At 38.5% G+C, this 26,979-nt stretch overlaps 1 long non-coding RNA gene across 1 annotated transcript in view; it reads left to right on the top strand.

Moving 5' to 3' along the window:
* The first annotated feature begins 21,538 nt into the window (after positions 1-21,538).
* LOC113467817 overlaps positions 21,539-26,979 on the top strand; it is a 16,243-nt gene continuing 10,802 nt past the window's right edge. The window contains exons 1-2 of the long non-coding RNA XR_003391763.1: positions 21,539-21,549; positions 26,361-26,365. This is a non-coding gene — a long non-coding RNA (uncharacterized LOC113467817). The remainder of the gene's footprint in view (positions 21,550-26,360; positions 26,366-26,979) is intronic.

The raw sequence follows: 26,979 nt of genomic DNA, 5'->3' as shown, positions 1-26,979 counted from the left end.
AATCATGGTAATCGTTCTTTTTTTTTTCTCCAGACTAAAGAAGATGGAATACTGGTCAGTGAAAAGTTGCCAAAAACAGAGCTCAAACTTTCGGACTTTGACTATGTCGACTATTATGGAGCCGAAGGCATACGAATTCAGCCGATCCAGCCCATGAAACGGTGGTCGCTAAAATACGAGGGCAAAATGAGGTGGGTAATAGAACTATAGGTAATGAGCTAATGAGGTAGGTATGTAGGTAATAGCTGTGCTCTAAATCACCAAAGTATGGAAAAGTATCTTACAAGTGTAATAGCCAATGGAAAAGCAGAATTTTGAATTTGGACGAATCATATCGAAATATGGAATTGTAAATACTTTTCCATACTTTGGTGATTTAGGGCACTGTTCAGACGGGGTCGGCGTTTTTCGTCAGCCTCTCAATCAGCCCTAGGGTGATCGCTTTTGGGCTGACATTTGGTTTTGGCTACAAAAATTTTACGAGTGGTAAGAGTGGTTGCCCTTTGCTATTACTTCATCAAGGGAAATTTCAGGGTGGTATCCTATCTGTTTTGTACACTATTTTTACTGTACCTAAACCTAATGTCAATAATCTACATCGAAAAAGTTACTCCCGAAAAATCAATGAGGCGGAGGAAAAAAAAATCAAACTACCTATATTAAAATCAGAGCACCCAAGGTTCCAAGTGAAAATCGGTTAGCATGAAAATCAGAAATCGCGACAATTAGCACTCCCTTTGTTAGAATTTTGTTTCTAGCCCGTTGACTGATGCCCATTGACATCCAAGCACATGGACTTAATGACTTGAGAAGCCAAACTGAAAATTAGCTTGAAACTATACCTACAGGATGTCCCAGAGATAATGTACCAAACTTCTAAAGGGTGATCCATGGGGTTATAATGAGACTTTTTTACACTATGAATAGGGGTTAGGGATCTGTAAATGCTTTCGATTTTTGTTACAGAGTTTATCAGTAGCTCCTAGCAAAATTACAGAAAAGTAGCCTCCGTGGCCTATTGTGGGTGTCACACTAGGCTTGTACGCCAGGTCCCGTTCAACTAATTGGGACCGGGGGTAGTTGAAATGATCGAGGTTAAAATGACCACTTTCTATGATCTTTTCCTCTGATAAGATTATCCTTCGAAAGATGGAAGAAACCAATGGATTTTGGAGTTGAAATAATGGAAGTTGAAACAATCGAGGTTCTACTGTATCTAAGATCTGCGAATTGTCTCAGCCTCTCGAGAAGTGAGAAGTTTAGTCACCCTGTAGATGTGACAAATAATTAGCACCAAGACAGGTGGCGTTCATTAGGAGATCACTGGATTCACTGATGAGTGACAATTCGACCTTCACCATTGAGAATCTTGACATTCACTGAATCTTCAGTCATGTCGGTTCACTTAAAAAAAAGTCTGACGGAGGGAACTATAAAGCTGTGTTCACACATAGTCGACGCCGTCGATCGACGAGGTGAATCTATGTTGTCGAGACAGTGTACATATGGTTTCAATCGGCGCGGCGTCGACTATGTGTGGACACAGTTCACAGTTTAACTGCTAATGTCTTACCGTCCCGAAAGCACAGCGATGCTCTGCCAGCCTAGTTAGCTTAGTTGGTAGTGCGTCTGCCTTGTAAGCGCTAGGCCGCGGGTTCGATACCGCCCGCGACGGATTTTATCCTGCTGGGATAATGTTCGTTCTCGGAACGGCTGGCTTTCTCCTATCCTGTCTTCCTTCTCTCTTCGATTTCGGGACGATAAGACCATAGCAGTTACAGTTCTCTTCATAGGAGAAGAAGTGAATCTGTAATGTCGGCTCATACTTGTGTTTCTACTATTGCGGGAAATTTATTGGCAAACACTAGACTGTAAATTGCCAGGGGATTCCCGTTTCCATTGAATGGAGCAGTTGCAAATGGGTAAAAATTATAAATAAATGATCGATTCCTATGTAAAAAAATGTGAAAAATCCAAATCTGAGGTCAAAACTCCGAAAAAATAACTGTTAAAAGGTCGAAAATTCAATTTTTAATTGCCGTTCTAATGAAAAAGTTCAAAGAGTTGTGACGTTAGATTTCACGTCAAAATGCGCAGAGACCGCTCTGTTAATATGTTAGAAACGAACTGAATGTAGATTCGATAGACACTCGAGCCTATGCTAGGTACTCAGAGTGGTACCATTTTTGACAAAGTTTATACAAGTTTGATTACTATCAAACAGGACGCCATGCAAAAAAAGTTTGAGAACCACTGCACTAGACTGTAAATTGTCAGGGGATCCCCGTTTCCATTTAATTAAATCAAGATGTGACGGGGATTTCCATTTCTGTGTTGATGCTTTTTGAGATCACAAATCTTCAGAAGAATTCTTGCTTTTACACTACTATGGCGATACTATTTTCATGTCACATATTTTGTTGTTGTTGCTAACGTCTTCGACTGACACCTCCATCAAACTGTGTCAAGGTCAAGGAAAACTACAGCTTTATTACTCGTACAAATTTTCATCAGTAAATGGTTTCTGCAGCTCCTTTAGGGGTGCTCCATAGAGAGGTAGGGTCCAGGTTGGTGGGTTTTGCTGGACATGCAAACAATTGGTGGACATCTTGTGGTTCAGCTAGGATGTCACATATTTTCATACTGAGGAGTGTCCACTTTGATGTTAAACGCATACGAGCATACGGTCCGCACGAGGAAAATAACGTCCATACAAACATATCTCAGGCGCAAGTCACATTCCATTAGTCCTACCTGACCAGGTTTCTAGGAATTTAATCCACACGGATTAAGAACTCATTCGTGTTAAATTAGATTTAAGTGATTTGACATTAGCGGAAAATTCAAAGAACGTTTGCTAGACATGCAAACAAGTGGTGGACATCTTGTGGTTCAGCTAGGATGTCACATATTTTCATACTGAGGAGTGTCCACTTTGATGGCAAACGCATACGAGCATACGGTCCGCACGAGGAAAATAACGTCCGTACAAACATATCTCAGGCGCAAGTCACATTCCATTAGTCCTACCTGACCAGGTTTCTAGGAATTCAATCCACTCGGATTAAGAACTCATTCGTGTTAAATTAGATTTAAGTGATTTAACATTAGCGGAAAATTCAAAGAACGTGTGTTCTTATAGCTTTAATTCCATTAGTCCTACCTGACCAGGTTTCTAGGAATTTAATCCACACGGATTAAGAACTCATTCGTGTTAAATTAGATTTAAGTGATTTAACATTAGCGGAAAATTCAAAGAACTTGTGTTCTTATAGCTTTAAATTACCTACATGAACGATTACTAGAGCATGTGTCCGAGTCGATTACCAACTCTCAGTTACAGGAAAAACACATGTGTAGGCAGATTGAACCCACCTCTAAATAAGTCCATGTTGATTACTCCTAAAGGTGCAACAATTTGTTTACATTTTTTTCATGGATCATTGGTCAATTTTTATCAGGAAATGTCTAGAGTTTTCGAGACTGGCACACTTTCTTAATGTCGGGTGTGATATGCCTTGATAATGTTTTATTTTATTAGAAATGCTATTGTCCACCTCTAAATGAGTCCATATTGATTACTCCTAAAGGTGCAACAATTTGTTTACATTTTTTTCATGGATCATTGGTCAATTTTTATCGGAAATGTCTAGAGTTTTCGAGACTGGCACACTTTTTTAATGTCAGGTGTGATATGCCTTGATAGTGTTTTATTTTATTGGAAATGCTATTGGTTACTAGACCTATAATTCGTGTGTTGTGTTATAGATTGGTATTATGCTTAATAGGATCATTCCGGAAATTTCGGTGCCAATTGATAAATGTGATTCAAATCACGAAGTTCTACACGTCTTCGATCGCGTGTGTTAGGCCAGCCACGGCACTATTAGGAGGTAGACCTGACAGGTACACCTGATCAGGTCCGCTTGTCAGGTCTACCTGATAGTGTATGTGCTCATCAGGTACCTATCAGGTAGACCTCACAGAGGGACCTGATGAGCCGTACCTGTCAGGTCTACCTGATAGTGAGTGGTTGGCCTGACAGACAAAATGGAGCTCTCAACTGGCGCATAGAGTGGAGTGCCTGGAATCTGATGTGGAAACCTCGACCGATCAAAATTGTAGGTAGGATTTTTATTTTATTCTTCAGAACAATTCAATCTCGAGCTCAATAAACTTTGAGCTGAACCTTCCTCGTCTAAAGCTTTAGCAGAATAGCTCAAGTTTGTGTCGACTGAGGAGGGAACAGCTCAGGTCTATGGCAGTTAATTCTTCTGATAGTGAGTGGTTGGCCTGACAGACAAAATGGAGCTCTCAACTGGCGCATAGAGTGGAGTGCCTGGAATCTGATGTGGAAACCTCAAACGATCAAAATTGTGGGTAGGTTGGATTTTTATTTTATTCTTCAGAACAATTCAATCTCGAGCTCAATAAACTTTGAGCTGAACCTTCCTCGTCTAAAGCTTTAGCAGAACAGCTCAAGTTTGTGCTGACTGAGGAGGGAACAGCTCAGATCTATGGCAGTTAATTCTTTCATAGATCTTCATTCTTCTTAAGCTAATTGCTTCTTGATCCTTACGAGCTTTAAGCTTCAAGTATGTGGATGATCTTCTCCAGTTTTCCAAGCATTTTTGAATTTCATTATGGTCCGACAACCATATCGGTCTGTTAAGGACCACCGAAGTTACGCCAATCTTTTACGTTCCAGAGAATGCCCTTAGTAAACAGGTTTCTTTTCAGAGACAATCTTCAATATGCTATACAATAAGGTGTTCTAGATCTTACTTTTGAGGCCCTTAAGGATATTTATTGTGATATGTTTCATAATCAGAAAAAGGACTCCACAGTTGTGTCTCTTATCGCCCATCTGATGAGGACATATTACGACACAGACCGCTATACTGTATACTGTAGTAATAGAATGTAAAAAAATAGACTTTTTTATGAAGAAAATTCTGGAGTTTTCTTCAGATTCTCTTCAAAATCATCAACTTTATCTCGTCTTTCTACTTTTCTCAAATCTCACTCTAAATCGTTACCTTCAATACTCTTGACCTTCACAATCACATAGAGCGATGCAGTAAATGGTTCATCCAACTCGTGATTCACAGTTCGTTGCATCACAGGCCATGTAATGCACCAAACGGTTCCATTATGCATTCGTATTGCAAAACGTTTAAAATGATGGTAAGTGAAGGTTACGGGTGCAAAGAGAGGTAGGTAGTTCCAAAGTAGAGTAGAACCTCGATTATTTCAACTAATTGGGACCGGGGGTAGTTGAAATGATCGAGGTTAAAATGACCACTTTCTATGATCTTTTCCTCTGATAAGATTATCCTTTGAAAGATGGAAGAAACCAATGGATTTTGGAGTTGAAATAATGGAAGTTGAAACAATCGAGGTTCTACTGTATCTAAGATCTGCGAATTGTCTCAGCCTCTCGAGAAGTGAGAAGTTTAGTAGGTCATGATTTTCACTACCTCACATGTGCTCGCAAATATTGCAAATGAGTTCAATACACAACGCAGCATACACAAATACACATGAGCCATGTTTAGTTTGAGAGTGGTGGAATATGCAAGGCATGAGGCACGCTTTGTAATATGCAATGATAGTTCCAAGCGTACAAATTAGCAGTTCCTACCGAGTTTAGTGTATTGGCAAAACAACAATATCGGCACAAGTCAAAGCCCCCACAGGTAATAAATTATGTAACGCTGTAAAAAACAGTAAACAAAATATGAATGAATGATAAGAACTGCCTGATGTTAAGTATAGCTCAATCAGGACCTAATGATAGGTGCAGATGTTTACAACACTTCAAGAAGGTCAACGGGTCCAAAACTTGAATTGGGGAAGGTTTCAGAAAGCTATATGAATTTGAGGGTGAGCATCATGATTCTGAACCACATTTTGATCATAATTGTCTGCAAACATGCATCTTTTTCATCCATTTAAAATACACAAGCCGTTTGCCGGGTGTGTGTGTACCACCGCTCCGCACCAAAAAACAACCATGATAACACCCGATTGATCATTGAAGTTGAGCAACGTTGCACGTAGTGGGTATCCGAACGGGTGACTATCCTGGCAGTCGCGTGATGCTGTCTTTTCCTGGCATCATTCAGGCTGGCGGGTGCAATCTGAGGAGGCAGGCCGTAAACCCCCTGACACTGAATTTCGTAGCAATTGTACAGGAGTATACCCTATGAAGCAGTCAAAAAATACACAAAAATGTTAGGAAATAATGAGCAGTATCAAAGTACCACAGACCCAAGTCTCATCGAAAAAAAAAGAAAAATAGAAGTCCAGTGATATTGGAATACAACTTCTTGTTCCATCCTTGCCTTGAGTTTGTGATATTTGCAGCGCCAGTTGCTTAATCCAAATCAGTATTTACATTGACTTTGCCTTAATCTTTGCTCCGAGTTTTTTATTTGGATAAAATGGAAATAATTCTTATGTTTACTATCTCATTTAAATCATCGGATCTATTAAAAGTGATTTAAATTCATCTTTGAAAGTACTTGTACACAAGTTTTACGATCCTGATATATTGATAAGTTGAGGTTTTTAGAATCCCAGACATGACTGAAGTCGAAGAATCTTTCCAACATGGTTTTATGTGGACTTTTAGTTTTTACTTTCTATTATTTTAAATAAAATAATAAATATTCAGGTAAAAGTGGGTTTTTTAATGGACCTGCATATTATCAGGCATTTTTATGACCCAAAAATACGTGCATATAACACCGTCTCCATTATTCTATTCTGCAGAATTCGCATATTGAAAATATTGAAATAAAAAATGCAACACGGTTATTTTTGTCAGCTAATTAACAATTTTCATGGACCGTCGCGTCGTGTAGTGTGAATTTGTGCATGTGGACTGCATGATAGTTTCTCAAATTATGTAAGAGTAGGTATAGGTATGCAAATGTAATTAACCATTTGTTTATGGCTGGACTTACTGATGTTTAATTGTTTGATGAACAGTGCACTGACGAACAGTAGGTAATAATTGGATAATAAAGTGATAGAGGCGGATAGAAATGTTAGAAAGACAAGTAATTACCAAGTCAAACCTCAGACACTATTCCTATCGAAAAAATGAAAAGAAAAAATCATCATCATCATTGAACAGTAGGTAATAATTGGATAATAAAGTGATAGAGGCGGATAGAAATGTTAGAAAGACAAGTAATTACCAAGTCAAACCTCAGACAATATTCCTATCGAAAAAAAGAAAAGAAAAAATCATCATCATTAGCCCAAGAAAAAATAATGTGCCTTTATTCGTGATTTGTCTAGTAATATTTTACAAAGGGCTTGTGTTCTATGCGAATACCATTAGGTGTGTGCCCTTTAATCCTTTACCAAAGTGAATTACCTAGGGTTTCTTTTTATATGTTCACTAGACAAATTTACCTTATCTTTCTCTAGGTACAATTTTATTTATTATTATTATTTTTCTCTAAATTAAATAAAACAAGTGATATAAGAGGTCAAGTGTCTAGTACTTAATGAGTTTTTCAATTTCTTCCTCAGACCCCGACCCCGTTTTGATTAGTGCGGTTCAGAGATTTTGACTGCGTCGTGGTGGTCTGATATATCAGGGACAGAAGGAGGACTTTTTAGATCTAGACGAAATGTGAAACAAATGTCAATGTTTAGCCAATTGTATCGCATTTGGTACAATTAACTACAGTATTGATAGATGATGGACAAATATCAAAGGCAGATTTACATAGGTACTAGCTGCTAGCTGAACCATAGGAAACCAGTTGAGCTTGCAAAGAAGATTAACTATCGTTGGTCCAGGGATAACACTGCTTACAGCACACATACCAAAGCTCAAAGTTCTGTTGGGGAATCCCCATGCAAATCCGGTCTGTTAAGGACCACCGAAGTTACGCCAATCTTTTACGTTCCAGAGAATGCCCTTAGTAAACAGGTTTCTTTTCAGAGACAATCTTGAATATGATATACAATAAGGTGTTCTAGAGCTTACTTTTGAGGCCCTTAAGGATATTTATTGTGATATGTTTCATAATCAGAAAAAGAACTCCAAAGTTGTGTCTCTTATCGCCCATCTGATGAGGACATATTACGACACAGAACGCTATACTGTATACTGTAGTAATAGAAAGTAAAAAAATAGACTTTTTTATGAAGACAATTCTGGAGTTATCTTCAGATTCTCTTCAAAATCATCAACTTTGTCTCGGTCTTTCTACTTTTCTCAAATCTCACTCCAAATCGTTACGGGGTGAAGAAGAAGAAGAAGAAGAAGAAGAAGAAGAAGAAGAAGAAGAAGAAGAAGAAGAAGAAGAAGTTGGGTTGCCAACCAGAGTTTGTGCGAGGACAATATTTTGTCTTGGTTACCATACTACTTTTTTACTTTTTATTACCCTTACGTATAGGGAACCTATACAAGGTAACGAGAAAGTATTGCAATCGGTCCGATGCAGTAAATGGTTCATCCAACTCGTGATTCACAGTTCGTTGCATCACAGGCCATGTAATGCACCAAACGGTTCCATTATGCATTCATATTGCAAAACGTTTAAAACGATGGTAAGTGAAGGTTACGGGTGCAAACAGAGGTAGGTAGTTCCGAACTAGAGTAGAACCTCGATTATTTGAAATTATCGAGGTTAAAATGACCACTTTCTATGATCTTTTCCTCTGATAAGATTATCCTTTGAAAGATGGAAGAAAACAATGGATTTTGGAGTTGAAATAATTGAAGTTGAAACAATCGAGGTTCTACTGTATCTAAGATCTACGAATTGTCTCAGCCTCTCGAGAAGTGAGAAGTTTAGTAGGTCATGATTTTCACTACCTCACATGTGCTCGCAAATATTGCAAATGAGTTCAATACACAACGCAGCATACACAAATACACATGAGCCATGTTTAGTTTGAGAGTGGTGGAATATGCAAGGCATGAGGCACGCTTTGTAATATGCAATGATAGTTCCAAGCGTACAAATTAGCAGTTTCCACCGAATTTTCAATGCTCTTGACCACTCTCCAAAAAGAGTGGACACGAATAATGCTTACAGCTATAATAATAGAAAGTAATGAAGTGCGCTGACTTTACCAGGAAATTATTTTAACGATGCGAAAGCCAAATCAAATGGATTTCAGAAACTTGTCAGACCACAAACCAAAAAGATCTCAGGAACAAAGTAGTCTGAGAAATTTAGGTCTGGTGTTGGGTTGCCAACCATTGTCTGGCTGGGGGACGTTAAACAGGGAGTAGACCAGCTTAGTCTTGCTCTGGGTTTAGATTTTATTTATTTTTCAAGAGTCAATGCTCTTGACCACTCTCCAAAAAGAGTGGACACGAATAATGCTTACAGCTATATTAATAGAAAGTAATGAAGTGCGCTGACTTTAACAGGAAATTATTTTAGGGATGCGAAAGCCAAATCAAATGGATTTCAGAAACTTGTTAGACCACAAACCAAAAAGATCTCAGGAACAAAGTAGTCTGAGGAATTTAGGTCTGGTGTTGGGTTGCCAACCCAATGCTCTTGACCACTCTCCAAAAAGAGTGGACACGAATAATGCTTACAGCTATAATAATAGAAAGTAATGAAGTGCGCTGACTTTAACAGGAAATTATTTTAGGGATGCGATAGCCAAATCAAATGGATTTCAGAAACTTGTCAGACCACAAATCAAAAAGATTTCAGAAACAAAGTAGTCTGAGGAATTTAGGTCTGGTGTTGGGTTGCCAACCATTGTCTGGCTGGGGGACGTTAAACAGGGAATATACCAGCTTAGTCTCGCTGGGGGACTATAAACAGGGAGAATACAAGCCTGAATTTCCCTTGCTAAAGAAATAGCAAAGGTTGAGAGGGAAGGGCATCCACTCGTAAAATTAGTAGCCAAAACCAAATGTCAGCCCAAAGCGATCACCCTAGTTAGGGCTGATTGAAAGACTGACGAGAAACGCCGACCCCGTCTGTGCACGGGAAGGGGTGAAAAAAAGAAGAAGAAGTTGGGTTGCCAACCAGAGTTTGCGCGAGGACAATATTTTGTCTTGGTTACCATACCACTTTTTTACTTTTTATTACCCTTACGTATAGGTTCCCTATTACCCTTACGTATTTATTACTCTTACGTATAGGGAACCTATACAAGGTAACGAGAAAGTATTGCAATCGGTCCAAATTTTTTCAGTAGTTATAGTGCTAAATTTGACGGTTTTATACACTTGATTCGGGATTACAGAACCTTTTCTATCGCTTCGTAAGACCGGCCACAATTACTTCCAGACAGAGGATGGTAGAACAGCCTCAACTGTCGTTACTCTCGATATCCACACCACAAGTCCACAATACTCGACAGTGTGTGAAGAGATAGCAGATTTTCCCCATCCCCTCACTCTTCAACACTTGAGTCTGTCACTTGTTTATTTACATTTTACATTAGCATTATCAGCAGAACACTACTAACGCGGTTGTTAATACTGAAATGTGTATAGGTATAAGTAAAACCATGTAATTAATAAACTCCCGAACTGATTACGAATTGGGAGACCGATTATCGATTCATTAGTCAGACAATGGTCCGTGCATTTCGGGCTCAACACTTGAGTCTGTCACTTGTTTATTTACATTTTACATTAGCATTATCAGCAGAACACTACTAACGCGGTTGTTAATACTGAAATATGTACCTATAGGTATTAATAAACTCCCGAACTGATTACGAATTGGGAGACCGATTATCGATTCATTAGTCAGACAATAGACAATGGTCCGTGCATTTCGGACAATTAATCGTATTGGCTTTTGTAATTCATTAATGTCTTCTTTTATATCAGTAGCTCATTAAGCTTTGAACGAATCAAATAATCATCTGTTAACACGTTTGCGGAAGTGTGACCTGTAACACCTATAACTTTTGGTGGAAAGTTCTGAACATTTTACAATTTTCTGTATAAATTAAGTGTTTGTGACTACAAGTGGACACTGATTGCAGTTTTCAAATTCTGTCATCCTTAGTGAAAATTGTGTTGGATTGAAAGCAAATCGATTGATTACAGATGACTAAAGCGGGTAAGCCATACCTAGTCCAGTACACCTGTGGTCCCTAAGGATAACGATATCACAAACCAATAAGATAATTTATCCCTTGCAGCATAAAGAATTTTGAAAATCCGTAGTTCAAGAGTTGAAATTCCATTTGATGAATAAAATTAATATTTGATTAATTATTAAATATATTCACGATTTAGGAGCGAAGGTATTGAATTTCTCTAATTTAAATGATAGACAAATGAAATCTTTCAAATCAATCATCTGATATGTTTACAAAAACAAACAGTAGGTATTATGTACCAGGTCGAAATTGAAATGTTCAGTGTACACCAAGGGATCCCAGGATCAACGGAGCAACAAATTAACCCGTCAGGGAGTGGTTTGCTTCTAACACCACTAGAAGCACAAGGAAAACCTAATACCCGTTCTGTCCTCATTTCGTAGTCAAAATTCGACTAGTTAAGAGTGATTTGAATTCATGATTCACAGTCAATTATTTGAGACTTGGAGACAAAGATCATCTCAGGCTAAATAAAGATGCTACCTGCAATTACCCGGCAGTATTAATTAATCGTAATTGTAGGTAGCATCGTAATTGTACATTGCTTGATTCGCACAATATTTTCAAAACAACATTCAGTCTACACTCTACAATGTTTCCTATTGTGCTTGTTTTTATCACATCGGTGCAAATTTTAATTCAACATCTCGAATTGAAAATACTTTCCTTGCAAAGTCGACATTCTCTCAAGTTATGTTATCCATAAAGATAAGCTTGAGAAACCCCGTGGGGAGTGCACTAACCGTAGAATTTAAGCGTTAGCTTCAGCAGGTTTCATAGAGGGATAATGAGGGATATACGTACCTAATTATAATTACCTACCCATTTCATGAACACTTTACACTTTTAAACGTTTTTCACGCTTTATTAGACATCTGGTGTAAATTGATCACTGTGGACACTGTGCTTACGTATGTATGAAGATATTTACCTAGCTGCCATCCGAATTTTTCTAAGAAACTTTATAAATGACGTAAATACTACGTAGATATATTTTTCATGCATTTAAATAAAATTAATTGGAGAACGACCTTCAGTGTAGAATGTTAGTACAGAAAACATTTTTTATAGAGACGAGAAATACATAGGTGAATCACTTTAATGTTAGATAGCAAGAATTGAATCTTCATTGTCGATAGAAGAGTTTTGTCATCTCCACTAATACCAGAGGATGTGTCTCTTTCTCTTCTTTTTTGCCTGTTCAGACGGGGTCGGCGTTTTTCGTCAGCCTCTCAATCAGCCCTAAGGTGATCGCTTTTGGGCCGACATTTGGTTTTGGCTACAAAATTTTTACGAGTGGTTGCCCTTTGCTATTACTTCATCAAGGGAAATTTCAGGCTGGTTTCCTTCCTCTCTTTAGTCCACTATTTTTTATTGTACCTAGGTACCTAAAACTAATGTCCACAATCTATAAAAGGTTACTCCCAAAAAACCAATGAGGTAAAAAAAAAAAAAAAAAAAATTCCCCAAACTAAAAAAAGTTTCCCCCAAAAAACCAAAGGGGAAAAAAAAAAAAAAAAAAAAAAAAAAAACATCAAACGATTAAAATCAGATCACCCAAGGTTCTAAGTTAGTGGTTAGCATGAAAATCAGAAATCACGACAATTAGCAGATTAGCACTCCCTTTGTTAGAATTTTGTTTCTAATAGCCCGTTGACTGATGCCCATTGACATCCAAGCACACGGACTTAATGACTTGAGAAGCCAACCTGAAAATTAGCTTGAAACTACGAGTATACAGGATGTCCCAGAGTTAATGTACCAAACTTCTAAAGGGTGATCCATGGCCTTATAATGAGACTTTTTTACACTATGAATAGGGGTTAGGGATCTGTAAATGCTCTCAAATTTGTTACAGAGTTTAGTAGCTCCTAGCAAAATTACAGAAAAGTAGCCTCCGTGGCCTATTGGGTGTCACACTAGGCTTGTACGCCAGAGGCCCCCCTTGATTAAAGTTTTTAAAATTGTACAGCTCAGCTTCTTCAGTACTCAGTTGTGTTTCAGTGAAAACAATAACGTCCGTTACAGAGTTTAGTAGCTCCTAGCAAAATTACAGAAAAGTAGCCTCCGTGGCCTATTGGGTGTCACACTAGGCTTGTACGCCAGAGGTCCCGGGTTCGAAGTTTTTCGGCTCTGTGCTAGGATTTCGAGGTGCACTCACAGTCTCATAAGGACAATTGAGTAGCTACTATAATCGAGTAGCGACCAGTGGCGGCATTACCAGAGTAAAAAAATTGATGATAAATGAGACTTTAAAGTAAAAGAGGCACACAACTGTTGTGATGCCCACTGAAGTTGTGACAAAGCTCATTGCCTTAAAACAAACAAAGAATGTCAGCTTTTTTAACACAAAGAATTCATGAATAGTTTGGTACGTTGATTTTGGGCCACTACCTCACATGTGCTCGCAAATATTGCAAATGAGTTCAATACACAACGCAGCATACACATGAGCCATGTTTAGTTTGAGAGTGGTAGGTAGAATATGCAAGGCATGAGGCACGCTTTGTATTGCTTTGCAATATGCAATGATAGTTCAAAGCGTACAAATTAGCAGTTCCCACCGAATTTTGTGTATTGGCAAAACAACAATATCGGCACAAGTCAAAGCCCCCCCCAGGTAATAAATTATGTAACGCTGTAAAAAACAGTAAACAAAATATGAATGAATGATAAGAACTGCCTGATGTTAAGTATAGCTCAATCAGGACCTAATGATAGGTGCAGATGTTTACAACACTTCAAGAAGGTCAACGGGTCCAAAACTTGAATTGGGGAAGGTTTCAGAAAGCTATATGAATTTGAGGGTGAGCATCATGATTCTGAACCATATTTTGATCATAACTGTGTGCAAACATGCATCTTTTTCATCCGTTTAAAAATACACAAGCCGTTTGCCGGGTGTGTGTGTACCACCGCTCCGCACCAAAAAACAACAATGATACGATGAATCACTGAAGTAAAGTTGAGTAACGTTGCACGTAGTGGGTATCCGAACGGGTGACTATCCTGGCAGTCGCGTGATGCTGTCTTTTCCTGGCTTCATTCAGGCTGGCGGGTGCAATCTGAGGAGGCAGGTATCTTGTTGCCGTAAACCCCCTGACACAGAAATTCGTAGCAATTGTACATGTACAGGAGTATACGGTTATACCCTATGAAGCAGTCAAAAAATACACAAAAATGTTAGGAAATAACTCAGACATAATTGACATTCTCAGACTTACACGAGTGGTTGATATTGATATATTGCAGGGGTGGCCAAACCGGGAACCGCGGTTCCCTGGGAACCGCGAGCCCATTTTGAGGGAACCGCAAGCTTATTTTGAGGGAACCAAAAAAAGAAAAATGAAAAAATAAATAAAAGTGTAAATGTACCTCATTGGGTACCTAATGAAGATATCTTGAATATTTTGGTAGGTAGGTACCTACATAGGTATTATTATCCATCGGCATCGGTTTGGAGTGTGGTAAACGCAGCTATACGGAAACAAGTTGTAACAAGAAATTCAAGAAGAAAGCAAAGCGTGAGAGGAGGAGAGGGGGGCTAGTTTAGTTTTCGCTTGACCGCTCGAGGGTTCGGTATGAAGTGGATTTCCAGAAGTTGGCATTCAGAATTTAAGAAAAATCGCTTAGCAAAAAAAAGTGGTGAGTTTATTTTTTATTCTTTGGGTGTGGGTGGGGGGGGGGAACCTCGAACACTTTTGAAAGTTAAGAAGGGAACCGCAACGAAAAAAGTCTGGCCACGCTTGATATATTGTATCTTATTGTATCTTAATATTATGGAGAGCTGTACAAAATTTTCTTCAGTCTGAAATTCTAACCCGAGACTTTCTGCATAAAAAGCAAGGTATCAAATGTCTGACAACTTTTTGAAGAAAAACAATTTATTGATCAACCTTGTAAACGCATTTGTCAACATCTCTCTAAGGAAAGGTTCCATAAATGTATCATGTGTTACACACGAAGTCTGAAAAATCCAAGAGATATGTTAGGATATCTGATTTCCTTTGATATTTTAATTGGACCCAGAGGGCTGATCATTATTTATCTAACGTCAAAATAATGATTGCCATTTTTAAAGGAGTGTCGACACTACAGCAGACCAATGTCGTTCGACATCGACTAGAACCCATATAAAGTAGGTATGTGAAGTAAGATGAAAGGATTTCGATGGACTTAAAAAAGTTCATGTGGACGTGTTTCCGTTGATATCGGTCGACCATTTTTGTGGAAGCCGAAAAAGTTTAAACAGAACTTGCAGCAGATTTTCTAACACATGAGTCGGTAGTGTCGGCACGACTTGCAAGTCACATCATAGTCAATGCTACAGTCCATAAGGTCACCTTTTCGACACTGCTCCCAGTTACTTCGGTCCACTTTTTTCCATTCCAATTATATTTAGCTTCCAATAATTTCTTTTGTCTACTTCGTGAGCGAATGACCTCCTAAAGAGAGAGAATTATAGTAATTCCCGATAAGACTCAATACAACAATATCACCAAAGCACGGAGCAAGGAAAGAACCAATCGCACTGTAAAAACACCGCAGTTATTAGCACCATAATATATTAAGATAAGGGTAGACCAATGGAGATCACGAATGGATTAAATTAAAGACTTGATTGATTAAAAGTCTTTATACACTCGAGAGCAAAAAATCAGGCCAGTTTGAATTTCCATATCTCTGATTGAACGGAAACGCCGACCCCGTCTGTGCACGGGAAGGGGTGAAAAAAAAAAAAAAAAAATAAAATAAAAAAAGTTGGGTTGCCAACCAGAGTTTGCGCGAGGACAATATTTTGTCTTGGTTACCATACCACTTTTTTTCTTTTTATTACCCTTACGTATAGGGAGCCTATACAAGGTAACGAGAAAGTAATGCAATCGGTTCAAATTTTTTCAGTAGGTAGTTATAGTGCTAAATTTGACGGTTTTATACACTTGATTCGGGATTACTGAACCTTTTCGGGATTACAGAACCTTTTCGGGATTACTTCCAGACAGGATGGTAGAACATCCTCAACTGTCGTTATTCTCGATATCCACTCCAAAATATTCGACAGTTTGTGAAGAGAGAACAGATTTTCCCATCCCCTCACTCTTCAACACTTGACTCTGTCACAAATTTATTTACATTTTACATTAGCATTATCAGCAGAAACAACACTTCTATCGCGGTTGTTAATACTGAAATATGGAAGGTATTAATAAACCCAAACTGATTACGAATGGAGCAGTTGCAAATGGAATAAATAAATGGTCGATTCCTATGTAAAAAGTTGGGAATAATCCAAATCTGAGGTCAAAAATCCGAAAAAATAACTGTAAAAGGTCGAAAATTCAATTTTTATTTTCCGTTCTAATGAAAGAGTGACGATATGTGTGACGTCAGACTTTACGCAGTTGTTTTCTTCGTCCGTTAGGTAGCGCTACTATGCAAGGGCGCTAGCGGAGGAGCAGAAAGAACTATTTTCGTCCGCTAGATAGCGCCAGTATGCAAGCGCGCTAGCGGAGGAGCAGAAAGAACTGCGCAGAAACGTATGCGCACAAACACATTAATGCGTTGCCTGCGAGGGAGCTTTGCTCGGGACATTTGATGTGACGTCATCGCCTACGGGAGCGTATGCCGTGACGTCAAAGTTCACGATTTACCGGTATTTTTTAAATCGATTTATCTCGGGATCTAGAAGTTGTAGAAGAAAAAGAAAAATTCCGTTGGTCCTCATTTTTCCTGCTCTATGACTTTGACAGATCACCCAAGTAAGCGCAACTGATCTATTGGGAGACCGATTATCGATTCATTAGTCAGACAATGGTCCGTACATTTCGGGGAGTTAATCGTATTGGCTTTTGTAATTCATTAATGTCTTCTTTTATATCAGTAGCTCATTAAGCTTTGAACGAATCAAATAATCATCTGTTAACACGTTTGCGGAAATGTGACTTGTACACCTATAACTTTTGGTGGAAAGTTCTGAACATTTTACAACTTTCTGTATAAATTAAGTGTTTGTGACTACAAGTGGACACTGATTGCAGTTTTTGTTCAGATTCTGTCATCCTTAGTGGAAATTGTGTTGGATTGAAAGCAAATCGATTGATTACAGATGACTAAAGCGGGTAAGCCATACCTAGTCCAGTACACCTGTGGTCCCTAAGGATACCGATATCACAAACCAATAAGATAATTTATCCCTTGCAGCATAAAGAATTTTGAAAATCCGTACTTCAAGTGTTGAAATTCCATTTAATGAATAAAATTAATATTTGATTAATTATTAAATATATTCACGATTTAGATTAGGAACGAAGGTATTGAATTTCTCTAATTTAAATGACAGACAAATGAAATCTTTCAAATCAATCATCTGATGATATGTTTACAAAAACAAACAGTAGGTATTATGTACCTAGTCGAAATTGAAATGTACACCAAGGGATCCCAGGATCAACGGACCAACAAATTAACCCGTCAGGGAGTGGTTGTGAATTCAGTTTGTAAATTTTGTTCAGTTGAGTAGTATTTATTAGCAGTTTAGTATTTTTTGTTACAATGAATATTTGTTCCATAACTTCCATATCATTCTCTCCTTCTGAGTATTTACCAAAATGTCGATACCTACATGGTTTCCTACGTTCAATATATTGCAAATTAGAAATATTCAGTTTTTTTATACCATGTAATAAAAATAGTACATCGGCATATTATCGCTTATTGCTCATATTTTTAACAGTTTGGGTATAAATGCCTTTTTCATTAAAGTACATAAAGTAGAGGTGTGTTAGGAACTTGTGGTGAATATGACGTATGTTTACAACCTATGTAGACACGGTTATTGACTTTTGGATAAACAATCTTTTAGTTTTACATAATCATGGCGGTTAAATTATTTGAGACTTGGAGACAAAGATCATCTCAGGCTAAATAAAGATGCTACCTGCAATTACCCGGCAGTATTAATTAATCGTAATTTCTGTACATTGCTTGATTCGCACAATATTTTCAAAACAACATTCAGTCTACACTCTACAATGTTTCCTATTGTGCTTGTTTTTATCAGATCGGTGCAAATTTTAATTCAACATCTCGAATTAAAAATACTTTCCTTGCAAAGTCGACATTCTCTCAAGTAATGTTATCCATAAAGATCCATAAGAGCTTGAGAAACCCCGTGGGGAGTGCACTAACCGTAGAGTTTAAGCGTTAGCTTTAGCTTTTTTTAACGATGGATACTTATTGTATTTATTACTTACAAGAGTGACAAATTATTTCTGTGAAAAGGTTGTGTCAGCGTTTCAAATGTCCTTACTAATCTTTTTCATGAGTAAGTCTCATATTCTTCAACAATAGAAAGTACCTAATAAATAAACAAAATATGTGTAATACCTAGGCAATAAAATTAGTGCCTATTACCCAAAATTTTAGTTTTATTAATATCTAGCATTGTTCTGCTTTAAAATCGATCATCGATAGGCCATTGTATTAGGTCTAAACACAATTTCTTTAAATGTTTTCTAAAAGTTCTAAATTAAAACGTTGCCCTATTGAAAAAATTGGTCCTTCGGAATAAAATAACATTAGGATTCATACATTATGTTCAATGATGTTTTTAATTACAGTAGGTAGGTAGGTACGTACTTACTTGTATTAATATTGTATTAATAAGTTTATTTTAAGCTTAGGAGGTGCATTTATTGTTTTTTTATATTATTGTTAATAAAGTTAGTCACATTTGACAGCTACATACCAAATTTCAAGTCTCTAGCTCTTACCGTTCTTGAGATATTTTGTTTACAGACAGACACACACACACACACACAAACACCGACCAATGGCTGAAACTTTGGATTTAGGCTCTAGGGACCTCAAAACGTGTTTTGGCACTAAAATCTGACCATCGAAAATTTGACCCGATTACATTACTTTCCTTCCTATAAGATAAGGAAAGTAAAAACATTGGAAAATGACATCTAAACTATTAAAAACATAGGTAAAATTTCTTTGGTACACCCGGTATCTACCGTCTAGATTTCTAGAAGGAAGTTTCTAGCTGGTCACACACTTTCCAGCCACCCTGTACATCCTGTGATAAACACACTTCCCCGCACATGGCAAAACGTTGATTCCCAATGTGCTCAGTATAAATATTTTGCCAACTAATGCCAAGTCTATGTCACCACTCCCAACGTAGCTGTACCTTCGAGTATTCGGAGACTACTTGCGGTCATGACGATCAGGAGAGGGTCAAAAGGTTGCGTTTACGTTAGTTGCGATCACTGGGTCATAGTCATAGATCATAGGATATGATGATATGAAGAACATCAACAGGAACTAAAAGGACCGTCGTACATGGGAAGCGTAGTAGCTCTTATGGTGGATTTCACCAACGACTTAATGAGAGATTTAACTAATGGGACAATTTTCATTGATAAAAAAAGGAGTTTTTCATGATCCAAAAAGAAGTTTTTAAAAACTCCTCCTTTTTGGATCACTGAAAACTCTTTTTGGGATGATTAAAAACTCCTTTTTAGATTATTAAAACATCCTTTTTGGATGATTAAAAATTCTCCCATTAGTTGTTGGTGAAATCCATTACAAGTCTCTTGAAAAATTAAACCTATGAAAATGATATACGTACATACAGTATATTCATAAGTTTGGTTGTTCAATGTGCGACGGGCTGTTGGGCCTGATTCTATTCAATTTAGAGCTCAGATTAAGTTCAGAAAAACTTTCACAAATGAACCACTTCTAGGTATAGGTAAGTAAGAAGGGATAGGTGAAGTACAATAAGTGACTTTTACAAATGAGCAAATTTCTAGGAAAAGTGGGGTTAGAGTGTAAAAAGGTGTTACGGTTTCTACATCAACATCAACGTAATTTACTCTGTATTGTGTAACAAGCATTTGTGCATTTATTGAAGTGGACCTGCAGGGATGATTGATCTTTTTCTGGACAGCATCAATTTAGGTAGTATCTTTTTCTCGAACGCAACTAAAGTGCAGCCCGAGTGTGTGTACCTTTTTTTTGCGAACGCAACTAGTATGCAGTCCGAATATGTTTGCAATTTTTTCTCGAACGCAACTACATAGTAGGTATGCAGCCCGAGTATGAAGTTCACTGATTCACCCACCAGGCTTGCATAATGTGGCCATTACTTTGTGTAGTTTGTTTATTGCTTTAGAATCTTCGGATTGTTTATACAATTATGGCCCCAGACCACAGCTGCTTAGGTACCTATTTGTATGATACCACTGAATGATACAAGTATTACGAGTGCAGATAAACAAGTAAGGGGGGGGGGGGGGGGGGGGTTTCTTCCAGAACAAACTTTTTAAAAAAAAAAAAAAGAGGTTTGGTAGAGGGAACTGTAACTGCTAGGGTCTTATCGTCCCGAAAGTGAAGAAAGAAGGAAGACAGGATAGGAGAAAGCCACCTGTTCCGAGTACAAACCATATCCCTTCAGGATAAAATCCGGCCCGGGCGAGATTCGAACCCGCGGCCTAGCACTTACAAGGCAGACGCGCTACCAACCAAGCTAACTAGGCTGCCAAGGAACTTTAGATAGACAAAAATCTAAGAGCTTTAGTTTTTTTTGCGAGGCGCCGCCCCCCCCTCAAGGAACTTTATATAAAAAAAAATCTAAGAGCTTTTGTTTTTTTTTCGAGGCCCCCCCCCCCCCCTTGAATTTTAGGAGAAACAACAGGTCCTACCTAGGCTTTGTTTGTTTATAATATTTATATTTCATTTATTTATTCTGCAGACAGATAAATAACCACGTCATGTTATTTACTTTGCATTTCTTACTCTTCATCTTTCCCCCCTCCCCCTCTTCTAGGTGAGTAGAAAGAAAGAGGGAGAGAGAGAGAGAGAGGGAGGGAGGGAGAGAGAGAGAGAGAGAGAGAGAGTTTTGCTGGTTCTTTGCTTGCTTTATTACTTTTTTTATTTTTCTTTCAAGTTTCTTGTACTGTTTAGGGATGTTGTATTTACTGTTAATTCTTTCATAGATCTTCATTCTTCTTAAGCTAATTGCTTCTTGATCCTTTCGAGCTTTAAGCTTCAAGTATGTGGATGATCTTCTCCAGTTTTCCAAGCATTTTTGAATTCCATTATGGTCCGACAACCATAATCTCAGGTCCTCTATCCGATAAGTACCTAATAGGGTAAGTGTACCATTAATTCGCCCACCTAAAAAAAGTACCATTTATTCGCCCCACCTGTACCTACGCCACATAAGTCTGAACTGGACGAACTTTTTCAAGATCCAATTTCATCAAAAGAAAGGGCTTAAAGACTGCTATCTAACCAGTGCTATTCAAAAATTGTAGTCATAAAAATAAAAATTAGAAAAATATATGTATGTGGGCAGGTGGGCCAATAAATGGTACGTTTTTTAGGTGGGCGAATAAATGGTACAGTTACCCTACTAGTGTGAGTTCCAGTCATAGTCCCGTTACTCGTTTAGAGTATTACCTATGGGCAATATCATCAACCCGGCAGCCGGCAAACTATTGAGCCATCTGTTTTGAATCAACGATGAATGAGATAGGTCCTTGTCTGAGAGTTGTTGATTGAGAATTACTATCAGCAGAGTCAACACAAATAAACTGAGAAACAGGTTAGCCGGGCATAAATTATCAACCAAGGTTTTTAGTTTTTTTAAATCGAAAAGAGGTATACAATTAGTTGAATGTCTACAGAGTTGCCAAGTTCAATTTGTTCTCTCAAAACGCACCTAGCTGCTTACAGCACACATACCAAAGCTCAAAGTTCTGTTGGGGAATCCCCATGCAAATCCGGTCTGTTAAGGACCACCGAAGTTACGCCAATCTTTTACGTTCCAGAGAATGCCCTTAGTAAACAGGTTTCTTTTCAGAGACAATCTTGAATATGCTATACAATAAGGTGTTCTAGAGCTTACTTTTGAGGCCCTTAAGGATATGTATTGTGATATGTTTCGTAATCAGAAAAAGGACTCCACAGTTGTGTCTCATATCGCCCATCTGATGAGGACGTATTACAACACAGACCGCTATACTGTATACCTACTGTTAACTGTAGTAATAGAAAGTAAAAAAAATAGACTTTTTATGAAGAAAATTCTGGAGTTTTCTTCAGATTCTCTTCAAAATCATCAACTTTGTCTCGTCTTTCTACTTTTCTCAAATCTCACTCCAAATCGTTCAATACTCTTGACCTTCACAATCACATAGAGCGATGCAGTAAATGGTTCATCCAACTCGTGATTCACAGTTCGTTGCATCACAGGCCATGTAATGCACCAAACGGTTCCATTATGCATTCGTATTGCAAAACGTTTAGAACGATGGTAAGTGAAGGTTACGGGTGCAAACAGAGGTAGGTAGTTCCGAACTAGAGTAGAACCTCGATTATTTCAACTAATTGGGACCGGGGGTAGTTGAAATGATCGAGGTTAAAATGACCACTTTCTATGATCTTTTCCTCTGATAAGATTATCCTTTGAAAGATGGAAGAAACCAATGGATTTTGGAGTTGAAATAATGGAAGTTGAAACAATCGAGGTTCTACTGTATCTAAGATCTGTCGAGATTAAGCATCGAGTTTGCTGGCACCACAGCGGCACCGGCAGTGTGTCAGGCAAAGTCCGAAGGCAATTGTATGTCATCTGAAACCATTGTCACTCCCTTACACGCTCTTAAGTTTGCTCAATAGAGTAATATCTGGCACCATGATAAATAGGCACACATGCAGCACTAATAAATTGTCACGAATGTAACTCAATACCTATGGAGAGTTTCATTAATTTTACACCTAGCCGAACACAGAGCAACAGAGCTCACCTCACCAGCTTTCCAATTAAAATGTGTTAAATCCCAGGAGACGGTCAGCCAGGAAGCTGGGTTTAGATCCAACTCGTGATTCACAGTTCGTTGCATCACAGGCCATGTAATGCACCAAACGGTTCCATTATGCATTCGTATTGCAAAACGTTTAGAACGATGGTAAGTGAAGGTTACGGGTGCAAACAGAGGTAGGTAGTTCCGAACTAGAGTAGAACCTCGATTATTTCAACTAATTGGGACCGGGGGTAGTTGAAATGATCGAGGTTAAAATGACCACTTTCTATGATCTTTTCCTCTGATAAGATTATCCTTCGAAAGATGGAAGAAAACAATGGATTTTGGAGTTGAAATAATTGAAGTTGAAACAATCGAGGTTCTACTGTATCTAAGATCTACGAATTGTCTCAGCCTCTCGAGAAGTGAGAAGTTTAGTAGGTCATGATTTTCACTACCTCACATGTGCTCGCAAATATTGCAAATGAGTTCAATACACAACGCAGCATACACATGAGCCATGTTTAGTTTGAGAGTGGTGGAATATGCAAGGCATGAGGCACGCTTTGTATTGCTTTGTAATATGCAATGATAGTTCCAAGCGTACAAATTAGCAGTTCCCACCGAGTTTATTTCGAGGTGCACTCAGTCTCATAAGGACAATTGAGTAGCTACTATAATCGAGTAGCGACCAGTGGCGGCATTACCAGAGTAAAAAAAATTGATGATAAATGAGACTTTATAGTAAAGGAGGCACACAACTGTTGTGATGCCCACTGAAGTTGTGATTGTGACAAAGTTCATTGCCTTAAAACAAAGAAGAACATGCTGATGATGTTGTCAGCTTTTTTAACACAAAGAATTCATGAATAGTTTGGTACGTAATTTTGGGACACCCTGTAGATGTGACAAATAATTAGCACCAAGACAGGTGGCGTTCATTAGGAGATCACGGGATTCACTGATGAGGAGGTGCACTCAGTCTCATAAGGACAATTGAGTAGCTACTATAATCGAGTAGCGACCAGTGGCGGCATTACCAGAGTAAAAAAATTGATGATAAATAAGACTTTATAGTAAAGGAGGCACACAACTGTTGTGATGCCCACTGAAGTTGTGACAAAGCTCATTGCCTTAAAACAAAGAAGAAGATGCTGATGATGTTGTCAGCTTTTTTAACACAAAGAATTCATGAATAGTTTGGTACGTTAATTTTGGGCCACCCTGTAGATGTGACAAATAATTAGCACCAAGACAGGTGGCGTTCATTAGGAGATCACTGGATTCACTGATGAATGACAATTCGACCTTCACCATTGAGAATCTTGACATTCACTGAATCTTCAGTCATGTCGGTTCACTTAAAAAAAAGTCTGACGGAGGGAACTATAAAGCTGTGTTCACACATAGTCGACGCCGTCGATCGACGAGGTGAATCTATGTTGTCGAGACAGTGTACATATGGTTTCAATCGACGCGACGCGATGGCGCGGCGTCGACTATGTGTGGACGCAGTTTAACTGCTAATGTCTTACCGTCCCGAAAGCGATGCTCTGCCAGCCTAGTTAGCTTAGTTGGTAGTGCGTCTGCCTAGTAAGCGCTAGGCCGCGGGTTCGATACCGCCCGCGATGTCGGTTCACTTAAAAAAAAGTCTGACGGAGGGAACTGTAAAGCTGTGTTCACACATAGTCGACGCCGTCGATCGACGAGGTGAATCCATGTTGTCGAGACAGTGTACATATGGTTTCAATCGGCGCGGCGTCGACTATGTGTGGACACAGTTCACAGTTTAACTGCTAATGTCTTACCGTCCCGAAAGCACAGAGATGCTCTGCCAGCCTAGTTAGCTTAGTTGGTAGTGCGTCTGCCTTGTAAGCGCTAGGCCGTGGGTTCGATTCCCGCCCGCGACGGATTTTATCCTGCTGGGATAATGTTCGTTCTCGGAACGGCTGGCTTTCTCCTTATCCTGTCTTCCTTCTCTCTTCGATTTCGGGACGATAAGACCATAGCAGTTACAGTTCCCTCTGTCAAACCTCTTAAAAAAAAAAAAAAGAGGTGCTCTACTCTTCAAGCACTAGGTCGATCAATTCCCGCCCCGTGCAAACTTTATCCTAAACAGGAAAAGTTCGTTTTTGGAAAGACTGGCTTTCTCCTATCCTGTCTTTCTCCTATCCTGTCTTTCTCCTCGATTACGTAACGATAAGACCTCCGTAGTTAGAAGTTACCTCTATCAAATCTCTTCATAAGAGAAGTGAATCTGTAATGTCGGCTCACTTTAATTACTTGTGTTTCTACTATTGCGGGAAATTTATTGGCAAACACTAGACCAGAGGTTCTCAAACTGGGGGGGGGCGTGGAGACAAATCAGGGGGGGCGTGAGCTTTTCCTATAAAAAATCAAATTTATACCAAAATTACCAACCAGGTACTTAGTCTCCAACTCTAGTATCTTGAGATACATCCAGCGTAATCATATGTATAACAGAAGGCCTAGAAAAATATTCTGATTATGCCGCGCTAATGCCGAAAAAACGAGAATATACCAAAGGGGACGCCATGCAAAAAAAGTTTGAGAACCACTGCACTAGACTGTAAATTGTCAGGGGATCCCCGTTTCCATTTAATTAAATCAAGATGTGACGGGGATTTCCATTTCTGTCTTGATGCTTTTTGAGATCACAAATCTTCAGAAGAATTCTTGCTTTTACACTACTATGGCGATACTATTTTCATGTCAGATATTTTGTTGTTGTTGCTAACGTCTTCGACTGACACCTCCATCAAACTGTGTCAAGGTCCAGGAAAATTGCAGTTTCATTAGAGCGGCTCCATAGAGAAGTAAGGTCCAGGTTGGTGGGTTTTGCTATCTACTCTTCAAGCACTAGGTCGATCAATTCCCGCCCCGTGCAAACTTTATCCTAAACAGGAAAAGTTCGTTTTTGGAAAGACTGGCTATCTCCTATCCTGTCTTTCTCCTATCCTGTCTTTCTCCTCGATTACGTAACGATAAGACCTCCGCAGTTAGAAGTTACCTCTATCAAATCTCTTCATAGGAGAAGAAATGAATCTGTAATGTCGGCTCACTTTAATTACTTGTGTTTCTACTATTGCGGGAAATTTATTGGCAAACACTAGACCAGAGGTTCTCAAACTGGGGGGCGTGGAGACAAATCAGGGGCGGCGTGAGCTTTTCCTATAAAAAAATCAAATTTATACCAAAATTACCTACCAGGTACTTAGTCACCAACTCTAGTATCTTGAGATACATCCAGCGTAATCATATGTATATCAGACGCCTAGGCCTAGAAAAATATTCTGATTATGCCGCGCTAACTGCTTGAGCCACTGAAAAAATTAAATATTAACAGGTAAAATACCAACAATACAATTGCAAAAACATTAGAATTAAGCAAAAAATTAAAAGAATAGGTACCTACCTATAATGAAGGTTTATCAAATTGAATTGAAATTAAATTGAGATACACAATGGTGTGTTATAAGTATATGGTTTGAAAGCAGACCCTAACCTAATGGGAAGAAGTCTATAAAAATGCTGAAATCCTTGGCTTAGGAACAATAAAATTCAAAAATCCTGTGCCGAACGGACCAAAAAAATATTCAAATTCTCGTTTTGTTATTCCATAAAACCCATAGGTAAAAATAATATACCGAGGGGTTGGGTAAGGTAGGGGGGGCGTGAAAAAACGAGAATATGCCCAAAGGGGACGTGTTATCGGTATTTGAAATTTAGAGGACTGTATATATGATAGGATAGGTTCTATGAAAATGAAGAATGTTTTAAGAACAGAAAACTTACCGTACCAAGTACCAGTAGATAAATTTATTCGTAAAACCCGTTAGTTAGAAAGCGTCGCGCGCGTTGGTATGCGACAATACGGGGTCCCTATAGAGGTAGAAGGAGGGAGAAAGGAAAAGGAAAGCCTCTTTTCTATGATAACAAAGGCTGAAGGCCAAAATCAAAGGTACTTACATATATGATGCAGCACAAATGATATAAATGAATCTTAGAGTGTGAAAGCTAT

This window comes from Diaphorina citri, unplaced genomic scaffold, assembly GCF_000475195.1.
Source record: "Diaphorina citri unplaced genomic scaffold, Diaci psyllid genome assembly version 1.1 scaffold558, whole genome shotgun sequence".
Lineage (NCBI taxonomy): Eukaryota > Metazoa > Arthropoda > Insecta > Hemiptera > Psyllidae > Diaphorina > Diaphorina citri.
This window is presented reverse-complemented; position numbering and strand designations above follow the sequence as displayed.